The 12,830-nt window shown below is 42.0% G+C and overlaps 1 protein-coding gene across 1 annotated transcript in view; it reads right to left on the minus strand.

Moving 5' to 3' along the window:
* Positions 1-12,830, minus strand: part of MARCHF10 (membrane associated ring-CH-type finger 10) — a 73,453-nt gene that overhangs the window by 42,275 nt on the left and 18,348 nt on the right. The window lies entirely within an intron of this gene.

Here is a 12,830-nt window from a genome sequence, read left to right on the forward strand (position 1 = left end):
TTCTATGAGTCTGTCTTGTAGAACATTATGAAGAGAATGCATTTCTGACCCTTGCGTAAACCCAAACAACTCATGTTAAAGGCTACATATGAAAGCAGGAGAAACAATGCCCTTAAACGTCTTGCTTTTGTTATTTGAACTGCCTTGGGGGTGGGTGAGGAAAAATGGTCTTTATGGTAATCATATACTTAACAATGAAAAGGAAATTTAGATAGTGTGTTGGGACTGAAAAAATGGGACCTCAGTTTAATAGTCTGAATTATTGGGTGCAACCTAAGACAGACTAATCTTTTTAAAAGTCCCCTACTTGTCAGTCCTCTGTAAAGAAGTCAGTATAAATCTATGCACAGCCAAATCATGATTCCTGCAGTGTCAGAGTAGCTCGGCATAGCCTTGCCAACACAACCGAAATTATCCAGACATTCAATAGTTTTATACTTTGCCACAACTACACCCACCAAAGAAATAATAAAAGCAGTGTAAATGGCTATGGGAAACCTGGTCATGAGAGGGGAGTTAAGTCTTGCATTATGATTTTTTAGGTTTTTTTTTTAAAGATTTATTTATTGTTGGGGGAAAGGGTGGAGGAGGGAGGAGAGAATCCTCAAGTAGAGTCCCCACTGAGTGCAGAGCCCCAGGCAGGGTTTGATCCCAGGACCCTGAGATCATGACCTGAGCTGAAACCAAGAGCCAGACGCTCAACCAACTGAACCACCCAGGTGCCCCCCTGCCTTAAGGTTTAGGTCCTGGTGTTATGATTTGTGAAACACTTTGCAACAAACAAAACCCCAAGGTTCTCACCCCTCCCTCCAGGGGGAGAGGGCCACTCAGTTCTTCTACAGGCACATTAGTCCAGTATTGGAACGTCCTCTGAAGATGCAGTCTTTTGCAGACAAGAGTGCTACATTAACGCCCCTCCTCCCCTCCCCAACTGTGGCAGTTTGTATTGATCTCACTCATCGTTCTTGCTGACAATTGTGGCATTTTCATTTCAAGGCTCCTGACTCAGGAAAATACTCTGAGTAGCTTTGAATTATTGGGCGCAATGTAAGACAAACTGAATTCTAAAAAAGTCCCCTACTTGTCAGTCTTCTCCAAAGAAGTCTGTATAAATCTACAGGTGGACAGATCATTATCCTCTAAGATTATAAGTCCTGTTTTGTAATTTAGAGTCTGGATACAGCCTTCAAACAAATAATTATTATTTCTCTCTGTCGTTTCAGAAAACAAATCATATAAAGGGACAGGGAAAAGAAAGGACTTAATGAATCAGTTCTCCATTTACCTTTTTGATTCTGGAATTTAATAGAAATCCTTGAAAATGATTGTGACACGTCACAGATGAAGCATTAGGTCATATCTGAGCATGAGACAGGCTGTTTTCAGAGAAGGAAATGTGGGCTTTAATTGTCCAACACAAACACCTGACATTAGTGTGTGGGGAAGCCTGCTCATACAGGGGTCTGTTCTTCAGCCCTTTCTTTCCTTTTTTTTTTTTTTAAGATTTTATTTATTTAATTCAGAGAGGGAAAGAGAGAGTGCAAGAGCACACAAGCTGGGGAGACAGGGAGAGGGAGAAGCAGTCTCCCTGCTGAGGAGGGAGCCCGATGCAGAGCTCAACCCCAGGACCTTGAGATCAGGGCCTGAGCCGAAGGCAGACGCTTCACCGACTGAGCCACCCAGGCGCCCCCTTCAGCCCTTTATTTCTAACCAAAGCAAAGGCAATAAAGATTCTCTGGACTAAGACTACCAGTATCCACAGTGACAGTATCAGGAACAATAATAGTGTCCACCATTACTGTGGGTCCATCACCCTCAGCCAGGGCTGGATTCTTTGCTTGTCCCAGACAGTGGTGAACTGGGAGGAGTGAGTTGTTAACAAGACTTTTTATTGGGTGGGTGTTAAGCCATATTTATCCTTCCTTCACCCACTCATTATACTTCAAGCCTTTAATAGCACCAAAGGTGAAAGAAAGTTTGGCCCCCTAGGCAGTGCCTATTACATATGGTATTGTGCACCTGCATTCTGAGTACGTCCTCTTCTGGTTCCTGGTTCCATAAAACTTACTTCTGGTTGGTAATCATTTCAAAGAGTCCAGAAATTGCAGCTGAAAGAGGGTGTTTTGTCAGCAGGAAACTAAAGTCACAATGGCAGGAACTATAATACTTACTATAATACTTACGAATGTGCTTGCTTCACTGAGTCATTGTAAGCAGATCATTTCAACTTTCTGTGCCTTTATTCATGTCCTCTTATATTCTCTGCCATTCTCATCTATCCTCTCTTATGAAAACCCATCATATTATCCAGGGAGGAGGATCCTTGGTGGGACAAGTCATAGTAACTCACTCTGGCACTAAAGCATAGTATTTAATAAAACTTCCTGGGAGTAAATCCTGGCCCTTTCACAGACTTATTGTGTGATATAGTTTAGTTCATCTCTCTGCATCTCAGATTCTTTTCATGCATGAACAATAGTGGTCTATCTTTTGGTGGCTCTGTGAGGATTAAATGAGTTAAGATGTGTTAATAGTGCTTAGAACAATGCCAGGCATGCAGTAGGTGCCATGCAAGTGTTGGCTTTTGCAATTAGCTGTCCATGCATGTTCATCCATTAAATTAGCTAACTACTGAATATTAACTATGTATTGTTGAAAGCAAAACCAAAATCCCCAATGAAACATTCTATTGGATTTTCACCTAATCTGAATAAATGTGAACAGAGAAAGTGGATCAGTTCCTACATTGGACTCTTGGTTTCTTTCAAAAGCTATATAATTTATAATTGTCTTGTAAGTAGTCAGTTGAAATTTATTTCATCTTAAGAAAATGTGGTATGGGGGCGCCTGGGTGGCTCAGTTGGTTAAGCGTCTGCCTTCAGCTCAGGTCATGATCCCAGGGTCCTGGGATCGAGTCCCGCATCGGGCTCCCTGCTCCGCGGGAAGCCTGCTTCTCCCTCTCCCACTCCCCCTGCTTGTGTTCCCTCTCTCGCTGTGTCTCTCTCTGTCAAATAAATAAAAATAAAGTCTTAAAAAAAAGAAAAAAGAAAATGTGGTACAATTTCTTTTTCACACAGCAAATCTCTAATGGAAAATATTTAACAACATTTAGAGATTATCAAACAATAATAATTAAATTATTTTGATTCAAAGTTGATTTTAAAACTGTCTTTTCCTCTTGTCATTTTGAACAGTAATGACAATTTTCATTTCTTCCCCCATGTGTTCTTAAGTTGAAATGTCACATGGAGGGTGGAGGCAACAGCACATTGCTATTCCTTTGAGGAAAGAAAAGCAGCTCGATCTTTCAAAATCAAAGTCTAAAGCATTTAAAAAAAAACGAACTAGAAAAAACTTTAAAAAATCAAGCTACATGGTATATGTGAGTATTCTAAGTTCTCTATTTGTAATTTGATGAGAAAGTCCTAATAAAGCTAAAGAAGAACTAAAAGAAGTTATTGTCAAAATTAACATTTTTTAGAGCGTTATTATATTTGTACTTAACGTTTTCCAAAAATCCCCGACTTGCTCTTCTGGCCTAATAGAGATACTACCTTGCCCAGGGCTAGGTGGCTCCCAAAAGTTCAGAGGAAGAATCACATGAGGAAGAGAAGGCACTTCGGTCAGAGAATGCAGTGGCCCTGGGCACTGGAATAACGGCTTAGTGCCACTGTCATGGTTCTAGTTAGGCCTTCTGGAAGATGGAGACCCAAGGATTGGGAGTGGAATGCATTTCCTCAGGGATGTGAGAATGACGAGATTTTTTACCTGAGACCTAACAATGTTGAGTCTGGAATGGCCAGGTGATAGTGAACAGAGATGATTAGAAGAGCAAGGAGACTAAAGTAGTCAGAGACAGACAAGACCAACTTATTTTCCAACTCTTGCCTGATGGCTCTTTTCCAAGACCCAGGAAACTGGTTCTCAACTGGTATGCCACCTCCCACCCTCCCCCAGCGTGTGCTACTGAATTCTGATTGATGGAGACACTAAACCTATTTTGCCACATGTCATGGGATGGAAAGCTGGGCTGAACAGATCTTATGACATGTGTAGACCAGGGTACAACCTGCTGGGAATAAAAGGGAAGAGGCAAAGGGTAGCGTCAGGCTGGTGCCAGAGAAAGACCGTGTGTTTATGATATTCAAAATGAGTGCATTTTCATGAGCCTGTGAAAGACTGTGATCAAGATGGTGACTCTTGACATTCAAACAGTAACAACATGGGAAGGGTGACCAAGGGACTGTGGGTGCAAATGTGTGTCTTCAAAATCTCCAAAGTCCACATTCACATTGTGCCTCAAACACAAAAACAGCATTAGAGAATTGAGGGTAGCTTATAGCATTAGGGGTAGGGTGGACTCCTTTGTGTATTCAAGAACCATAAAGTTAGCATGTTCTACACGGAATGCTGGCCATATCACAAAGCAGGCTATACTTTTCTTATCTAGAAAAAACTAAGAGCAGCAAAGTCCTGCCCATGTTCAGGACAGTTTTGAGCTTACTGGAATCGTAAACTTCAACAACAATAAAGAACAAGGATCAGTAACCTTTTTTGGGTTTTGGGGTTTTTTGTTTTGTTTTTTTGGGTTTTTGTTTGTTCGTTTGGACTCACGTACCACCTGCTGGAATCAGATTGCTGCTTAACCCCATTTGTCTCTCCCACCTGAAGATGTGGCCGCCATATGGGGCTGGGTAAGGGTGGGATCAGCAATAAACCTTTGCTCTCCATTTTGCCACAAGATGCTTTTTGGAGTCAGATGGGCTGTCACATGTATAAATATCCTGCGCACCGGTCTGTACCATTGACTTCGGTAAAGGGCACCCCGCCCCCCCCCCCCCCCCCCCCCCCCCCCCGCCAACCGGCCACTGTCTGTGATTCTCATGCTAGCAAGTTGGAATGACTCAGCCTGAGACACTGATCTGAAAGCAGTAGTGGCCTTGATGATTAAATTAGTGTATGATGACCATTGGGTCTGCTCCCTAAAGGAGGGGCATGTGGGACTGTAGAGTTGTCTTTGTGCTTACTCTCCATCTCACTATGGAATGGTCTCTGGGTGAAACTCAGAGCTGCAAGCGACTGAAAGAGCAAACATGACAGATTTCCTGACACTTGCTAGGTATTTCTTGTAATGCAAATTGATCCCTTGTGTGTTGTGGAAATCGCTGTCGGTTTACACGGGTGGGGACACATTTTCGTGCTTTTGGGGACAAGTATGTATGGTGTTCTCTGGGGTAGAGTTCTGTGTGGTGGGCAGTGGGTAAGGAAGTGGTATGTGGCCAGAAAATGTTGGATTTTAAAAATTTGAATGCTACAGTGTAGTGTTTATTTATTTATTAAAAGACTTATTTATTTGACAGAGCGCAAGCAGGGGGAGCAGCAGACAGAGGGAGAGGGAGAAGCAGGCCTCCCGCAGAGCAGGGAGCCCAACGCGGGGCTCGATCCCAGGACCCTGGGATCATGACCTGAGTCGAAGGCAGACGTTTAACGACTGAGCCACCCAGGCGCCCCCAGTGTAGTGTTTAGTAGCACATTGAGACTGATCTCAGTTGAGTATTTCTCACATGTAGTGTGGCTACAATATATTTCTCCTCCATTCTTTACTTGAATTCATATTCCCCTTTTAGCTGAGAGGAGCATCTGAGGAACATAAAAGATTTGGCCATCAAATGGAGATCACCTACAAAATTACCTCCTACTCAAAAGAATATGTCTAAAATGTGGGAATTGAGAAGTATCATTTGCAACAACTATGTCTTCAACCCCATGCTAGATACCATGAAGGAATCTAAAGACAAAAACCTTGCAGTGGGAGAGAGAAGATTATATACCATACTAGCAAAATTCAAAACAACATTTAATTAAGCAATAAATTGGGTGGCACCAATTCTGAATTCTAAAGGAACTCAGAAAAAGATGTGAAGTCAGGCAGGGTTCATGAGGCAGGTAGTGGTTTCACGAGCCAAGGTATGGATGGAGTAAGAAGTTGGGCATGATTCTCAGACAGCAGGGCTAGGGGCCAGAGCAGAGAGTGTGAGAGGAGCAGAGAGAACAAAAGCTGGAGAGCAAGGTGGGGTCAGATGGTGGGGAAGTGGCTCTGAGATTCAAGCAGGGGATTGAGAGTCAATGTGATAGAGACTGTGGGTCTGAGTAGAAAATTCTTTTTTTTTTTTTTTAAAGATTTTATTTATTTATTTGACAGAGACAGCGAAAGCAGGAACACAAGCAGGGGGAGTGGGAGAGGGAAAAGCAGGCTTCCCGCTGAGCAGGGAGCCCGATGTGGGACTCGATCCCAGGACTCTGGGATCATGACCTGAGCCGAAGGCAGCCGCCTAACAACTGAGCCACCCAGGCGCCCCTGAGTAGAAAATTCTTAACATGGTATTAAGATTAACACATATGTTTCTTTCAGAGTGGGAAAATAAAGCATTCTGCAGATTTGTCAGTGAAATAATCTTTTTGTAGTTTCAGTGGCTTATTTTTATAAAGTGTAATTCTTCGTTACAAAAGAAACACATGTTCATAATGGAAAAATCAAGACAAGCCTAAGAAAGAAAATTCAAAACCTTCAAAACCCCATTAACCTTGAAATAAAAACTGCAAATAGCTTGGTCTGTATTCTTTAAGACTCCCTTTTCATGACTGTGATGGAGACAACTAGCTTTCCACCGAAATCCTTCTGGATATGGCCACCCACCTTGAACTGCAGGTTTCCGTCTCCCCAGCCACTAGATGTGAACTCAGGAGGAAAGTCTCACCAGCCGGTGGGAGTGGGAGTGATGTGTGCATTCTGCCTCAGTGTCTGGCTCCGCACTTCAACTTGCACGGTAACAACTTTGAAAGTCGTGTGTCGAAGACAACCAAACCATTATCAGCCTGTCTCTGAAAGTCCCGGTGGAGGAGAGCTGCCTGCCTGCCGATATGGTTCATCCTGAACTGTCACAGGCACAAGAACTGAACTTCCGTCTTGACAGAGTCATCACGTTTTTGGTCCCTTTGTCACAGCTGACATTACTCTAACACACATTTATGCATATGTCTGAATATGATTAAAAAATAGAATTGTACCTTATATACTGTTTCACTTAATGATACATTGCATCAACAGATACCTTTTTAACGTTTTTCCAGTCTCATCGTGAAGAATGTCAAATCTACAGAGGAATTGAAAAAATAGTACAAATAATACCCATTACTCTTTAGCTTGTCAGTTTGCACGCGTATGCTCTCATGCAGGCGTGCTCTCTGCTCTCTCTATATTTTCCTGAAGAATTTCAAAGTAACTAGACTTCATGATACTTCACCCCTAAATACTTAAACATGCATCTCCTATCAAAACATTCTCCTACAAAGCCACAATACCATTTATCTTGACTAAGAAAATGTAATAGTTCCATGACATTAATATGTGGAACATACTCAAATTGTCCAAAAATGTCTTTTTAGCTGTTTGTTTTGATCTATGATCCAATCAAAGTACATGCATTGCACGCAGTTTTTATGTCCCTTTAGTCTTTGGTTTTCTGCCTCTCTTGCCTTTTCATGCTTTTTACTGTTTTGAGGAGTCCCAGCCTCATAGGTCTTATGTTCTGAATTTGATTGTTTCCTCATAATAAAATTCAGGTTAACCATTTTTGGTATGCATATTCTGTAGGCGGTGTGGTGTCCTTCTTCATAACATCACACATCAGCACCTCACAATGCTGCTTGATCTCTAGGGAAAGGTGGTGACTATCAGATTTCTTCAATGTAAAGTTACATTTTCCCCCCATTGCAATTAGTAGGTAATCATTTTACCCAATGATTTTAGTGTCTTTTGACGTACTTTTCCTGATTGGTAAGTACACAGCGGTAGCAAAACGATTTTTCTAATTCTGTCATTTCTTCTATAATTAATAGCTGGCATTCTTCTCTAAAGGAGAAATCCCCCGTTCTCTTTTATTTACATAGGTAATTTATTATCATTGTGGTCTCAAGAATATATTTTACTCAATTACCTCATCATATCCTTGGATACTCACATTGTACCAAAAATGGTGAGTGGGAGTTCATTGAAGTTGACTTTTGACTTGAGTCTTTGAGCACTTCCTTGCTTTCTGGTACAATAAAATACCCTAGCTTCGCCTTGTATTTTACCTGTCTCAGACCTGGAATGCAAGAAGCTCTGGTTCCTTTCAGTTAAAATGGTACTTAGGAATTAATACCTGTATGCGAGGTGCGTTCATTGCTAGTGGGGTGGCATTGTTCCTAAATCCTTTCAATAGAATTCATTAGAAATATATATTTAAAAAATCATGAGTTCACAGTGATATTTCTAATGAAAATGTAACACTCTATGGAGCTTTCCCTTCTTTTAAAAAATTTTATATTTGTATTTTACATTTAATATCTTTTATTACTTAATATTTTTGTGTTTTAGTCTGTAATAAACATGAAATAATGTCAGAATTATAATACAAATATTACTCTAAGAATAAACCCACTACATAAAGTTCATTCTTTTTTGGTAGTTCTCTTTGTCTTCAGAATATACTCTTCAATTACTGGATGGATCTATCATAATTCTTTCTGTGGGTCATATACTTTGCTTCCAGCTTTTTGCTAAAATAAATAGTGCTATGATGAATATTCTTATAGATTTATACACATCTTTAATTATCTCCTTAAGTTTCCCAAAGTGGGAATTTATATTAGTAGATTAAAAGCATCACAAAGATTTAAAGTTTTTTGTTCCCAAATTGTCCTTAGAAATATTGGTATCAATTTACATTTCTAGATGTGTATGAGAATGCCAGTTTCTACATAAGTTTTCCAACTATTCCCTTTTTTTAAAAAGTCTTTGTCATTTTGGAAGAAGATTGTAATTTTGATTTGTAACTCATATGTAATTTTAATTTCATTATTCCACAGGCTCATTTATCTCACCCGACTTAGTATATTCCACCTATTTCTAAAAAGGGTCTGAGATGACTTAAAAGTTGAACTCAAAACCATTTTAAAAAATGGAACAAGAGGGGTCCTGGGTGGTGTAGTCTGTTAAGCATCTAACTCTTGGTTTTGGCTCAGGTCATGATCTCAGGGTCTTGAGATCAAGCCCTGAGTTGGGCTCTGCTCTCTGTGCAGTCTGCTTAAGACCCTCTCTCCCTCCTCCCACTGCCTGCTTGCGCTCTCAAATAAATAAATAAATAAATAAATAAATAAATAAATAAATCAATCTCTTTTTAAAAATGGAACAAGAAAAGGTAAAACTAATTTATGGGGAAAACAGAATAGCAGCCACCTTTGAGAGGGGACAGGCACAAGAATTGGCTAGAAAGGGGCATAGGGGATCTTCATGGGGTGATGAAAACTTGTTGGGGGTTTGGGTTACATGGTTACATGCATTTGTCAAAACTCATTTACTGTTAAAATTTGTACAATTCACTGTGGGTAATTTCTACCTCTAAAACAAAAACTGGAAAAAAATATGAATAATCAAAACCACAGAAGCCATAAACAAATATTCAGCGTTAATGACGTACATGCCGAAGTGTTTTGGGCGGGGGAGGGGGGAGGGCAGAGGACTGATGTCTGCAACTGGCTTTGAAATGCACCAAAACACAAAACACAAGGTGGATCAGTGGATGGATAGATGGATAGATGGATGTTCGATAAAGCAAATATAGCAAAATGTCAACAACTGTAGACTCTGGGTGGTGGGTATATGGATAGTCACTACACAATCCTGTCAACTCTTCTATATGTTTTGAAGCTCTCGGAGTAAAACATTGGGAAGAAATGGAGCAGTAGTATAGATATATAGATATTGCCGGGCTGCCGGGATAAACTAGGTACCTGGTGGGAACACTGCCAGTTTTCTTTTTATGGCCCATAATAAACATTTCATTAGATCTAAGATGTTTCCTTCATCATGATATCATCTGGTAACAATGAGAGATCAAAGATCAATAGAGGAAAATCAATGTGAAATAAATTTTAAGAGAAATGTCTCTTAAAATTGGTGCTTTAGGATGAACATAAGTTTATAATAACAGGTGATTCTCCATGGAAAAGGCAGTATAGCACATACGTTGGGATACGGGAGTGATGAGTAAAACAAAGACTTGGCTCTTGCAGAGCTTACAGTCCAGGTAGGAAGGTAGGTCATTTAATCAAATAATCATTAAAGAAATGTAAAATTACATGTTCTAAATTTTAAAAAAAAGCATTTGGACAGCCATAGAATATAGGGCAGAAGGGTCCGAATCTAGTTTGGGGGGACGGGTCAGTTTGGAAAAACCTCCCTGAGGAAGTGACCTGGGTTGACATCTGAGGCATAGTGGGAAGGCAGGGTGCATGTTGTAAGAAGAGGGAACAGCATGTACAAAGACTCCTTAGCAAGAGGTGGCCTGGCACGTAGGAGGACCCAAAGCCAGTGTGGATGGAGCAGCACAGAGGACCAGAACCAGCAGGGCCTTGCTGGCTCCATCATGGATTTTGGTTTCCATTCTGAAATTCACAGAAAGCCACAGAAGAGGTTTAAGTGGGCCAGGATTCCCCTCATCACTATCATTCCACCTGTGGTAGGGAAAGAGGGATTTAGGGGCAGGAGTAGAAGTAAAGACTGGCTAGGAGGTCTCCGCAGTAACCTAACTAGGCAATAGAAGAGAAGCACACAGATTAAAAAACTATTGGGGAAGTAAAATGGGAAGGACTCGGAGATTGAATTGAATATGAGTGTAAGGAGGAGAGAGAGTGCCAGATTCTGATGATGCCACACAAAAGGAAGCATGAAGGGCTGGGTTGGGGACTCTAGCATTAGGCCTATGGAGGCTTCCAAGTAGATGTAATGAGTAAACAGTTGAATATTCAGACCTGGAGATTACAAGTGAGTTCTGGGTTGGATATGGAGATCTGGGAGTCATTGGCAGTTAACATCTTGACTTTGGCAGTTAAAATCTTGAGGTGACTTAAGGAGAATTTATAGTGCAGGACTTCTTGGAGGCGGGTCATGAACTTGAATGGGAAAATTATATGTTTATTCCACTAACCTCCAACTGAAATCTAAGCATGGCTTTCATTTCTGAACGCAGGCAACGATCCACGGTAGTATCGGCAGTGCCTGTCACTTTGTCACCAATAGCAATCACAGATATTTTCACATTGCATTAAGTTTGTTACAGATGTCTCAAAATCCCCTTCACGCCCATCACTTGTTATTTAACGTGTTAATAAAGAAGCACATATATTACTGAATCACAGATTTCTAAAAATACTTTGATGACTATTTTGACAAACGTGGTTTCCTTTGAAGCCCCATGTATTATTATTTTACGCATTTGGTGAAAATGTTCTGAGAAGAGGATCTAGAGGGTTCACCCTGCTGTCCCAGAGGTGTGTGATACAAAACAAGGATAAAAAACCCCCCAGGTATGGAGTGAGAAGAGAACTGAGCCTCAAGGAATCCCAGGCTAAGAGCCTGGGTGGAGGAGGAGGAGACAGGGAGGAGCCCTGGAGGAGAAGGTGGTTTGCAGGAGCTCAGGGACGCAGCGTTTCAAGAGGGACCGAGTCAGGCAGGAGGCCAGTCAACACTGCGGAGAGGGCAAGTCAAGCATGGCGAGGACTGAAAGACCTGCCACGTTCAGAGACGTGGAAGTCATTTGACAAAGTGCCATTTTGGTGGAATGACGGGCATGGAAGCCAGATTGGAGTGGGTTGAGGAGTGAGTGGGAGGTGGGGAAATGGAGTCAGTCAGTGTAAATAATTCTTTTGAGAACTTTGTGAAAGAGAAGAAACAAGTGGAGGGGATGTGGGACCAAGGAAGAACTGTCTTTTTTTTTGTATTTTGGGGTTTTTTTGGTAGGAGACCTTGGATCATGATTAGATGCTGATGGGAAGGCTCAGGGACAGCGGGAGATGCAGGCAGGGAAGGGAGCCGGAGGACAGCAAGGAGCAGGGATCTTGAGTAGAGGCGGAGAGGCTTGTGACCAGTGGGACTGAGGGGAGGGTGGCGCACAAGGAAGGGAATGGGTGGGCAGGGCAGCAGAGAGCTGAGGAAGCTTCCATCTGAGGACCACTAAGTTGTGGGGTGGAAGAGAGGAGGCACTGAAGACTGGGCAAAGGGAAGAAGGTTCAAAAGAGGGAGAGAGAGTTGAGCAGGGAAACTGGGCAGCACTGAGAAGTTCTAGGAGGTTGGTGGCTGTGATCTTTCAGTGGTCACCATGCCTCACATTTGAGTGATTTTTCTCCAGCAGTTGCCAGGGACCTGGATAGAGACCCAGAGACCATGGATGGCTCTGAGAGAGATGAGAAAAAAAGACAAAGGGCAAGGGAATTATTAAGAGGATTTTTGTTAAAAAGTAGGCTCCATGCACAGCATGGAGCCCAAAGCCGGGCTTAAACTCACGATCGTGAGATCAAGACTTGAGCTGAGATCAAGAGTTGGATGCTCAACCATCTGAGCCACCCAGGTGCCCCTTATTAAGAGGATTAAGCACAGAATCTAGGCTGCTTAGGAAGGAAAAGTCAGTAAGGGGGCCCACGAGAGAGCTAAGGGCCAGTGGACCAGAGGTTCCCAAGAGCTGGAAGAGATGTCATAGTTAAAAGGGATGAGCAGGAGAGCTGGAAGTCTGGTGTGATCAGTGGATTTTGGAGATGGAGAACTTTTGGTTGATGTCGCAATCCAGGATGTGCTGTTGGTGGGGGGATTGGAGGGGAGGTGGTGGCAGAGTGGCATGGAGGGGGACACTTAAGATGCATCCGGAACTGAGAAGACAGGGTGTGATCTGATTGTCCAGGTGGGTGCCAAAGTCATCCAGGATTATGGCGGGAGACCAGAAGATGGGTGAACA

This window comes from Neomonachus schauinslandi, chromosome 15 (assembly GCF_002201575.2).
Source record: "Neomonachus schauinslandi chromosome 15, ASM220157v2, whole genome shotgun sequence".
In the NCBI taxonomy this organism is placed as follows: Eukaryota; Metazoa; Chordata; class Mammalia; order Carnivora; family Phocidae; genus Neomonachus; species Neomonachus schauinslandi.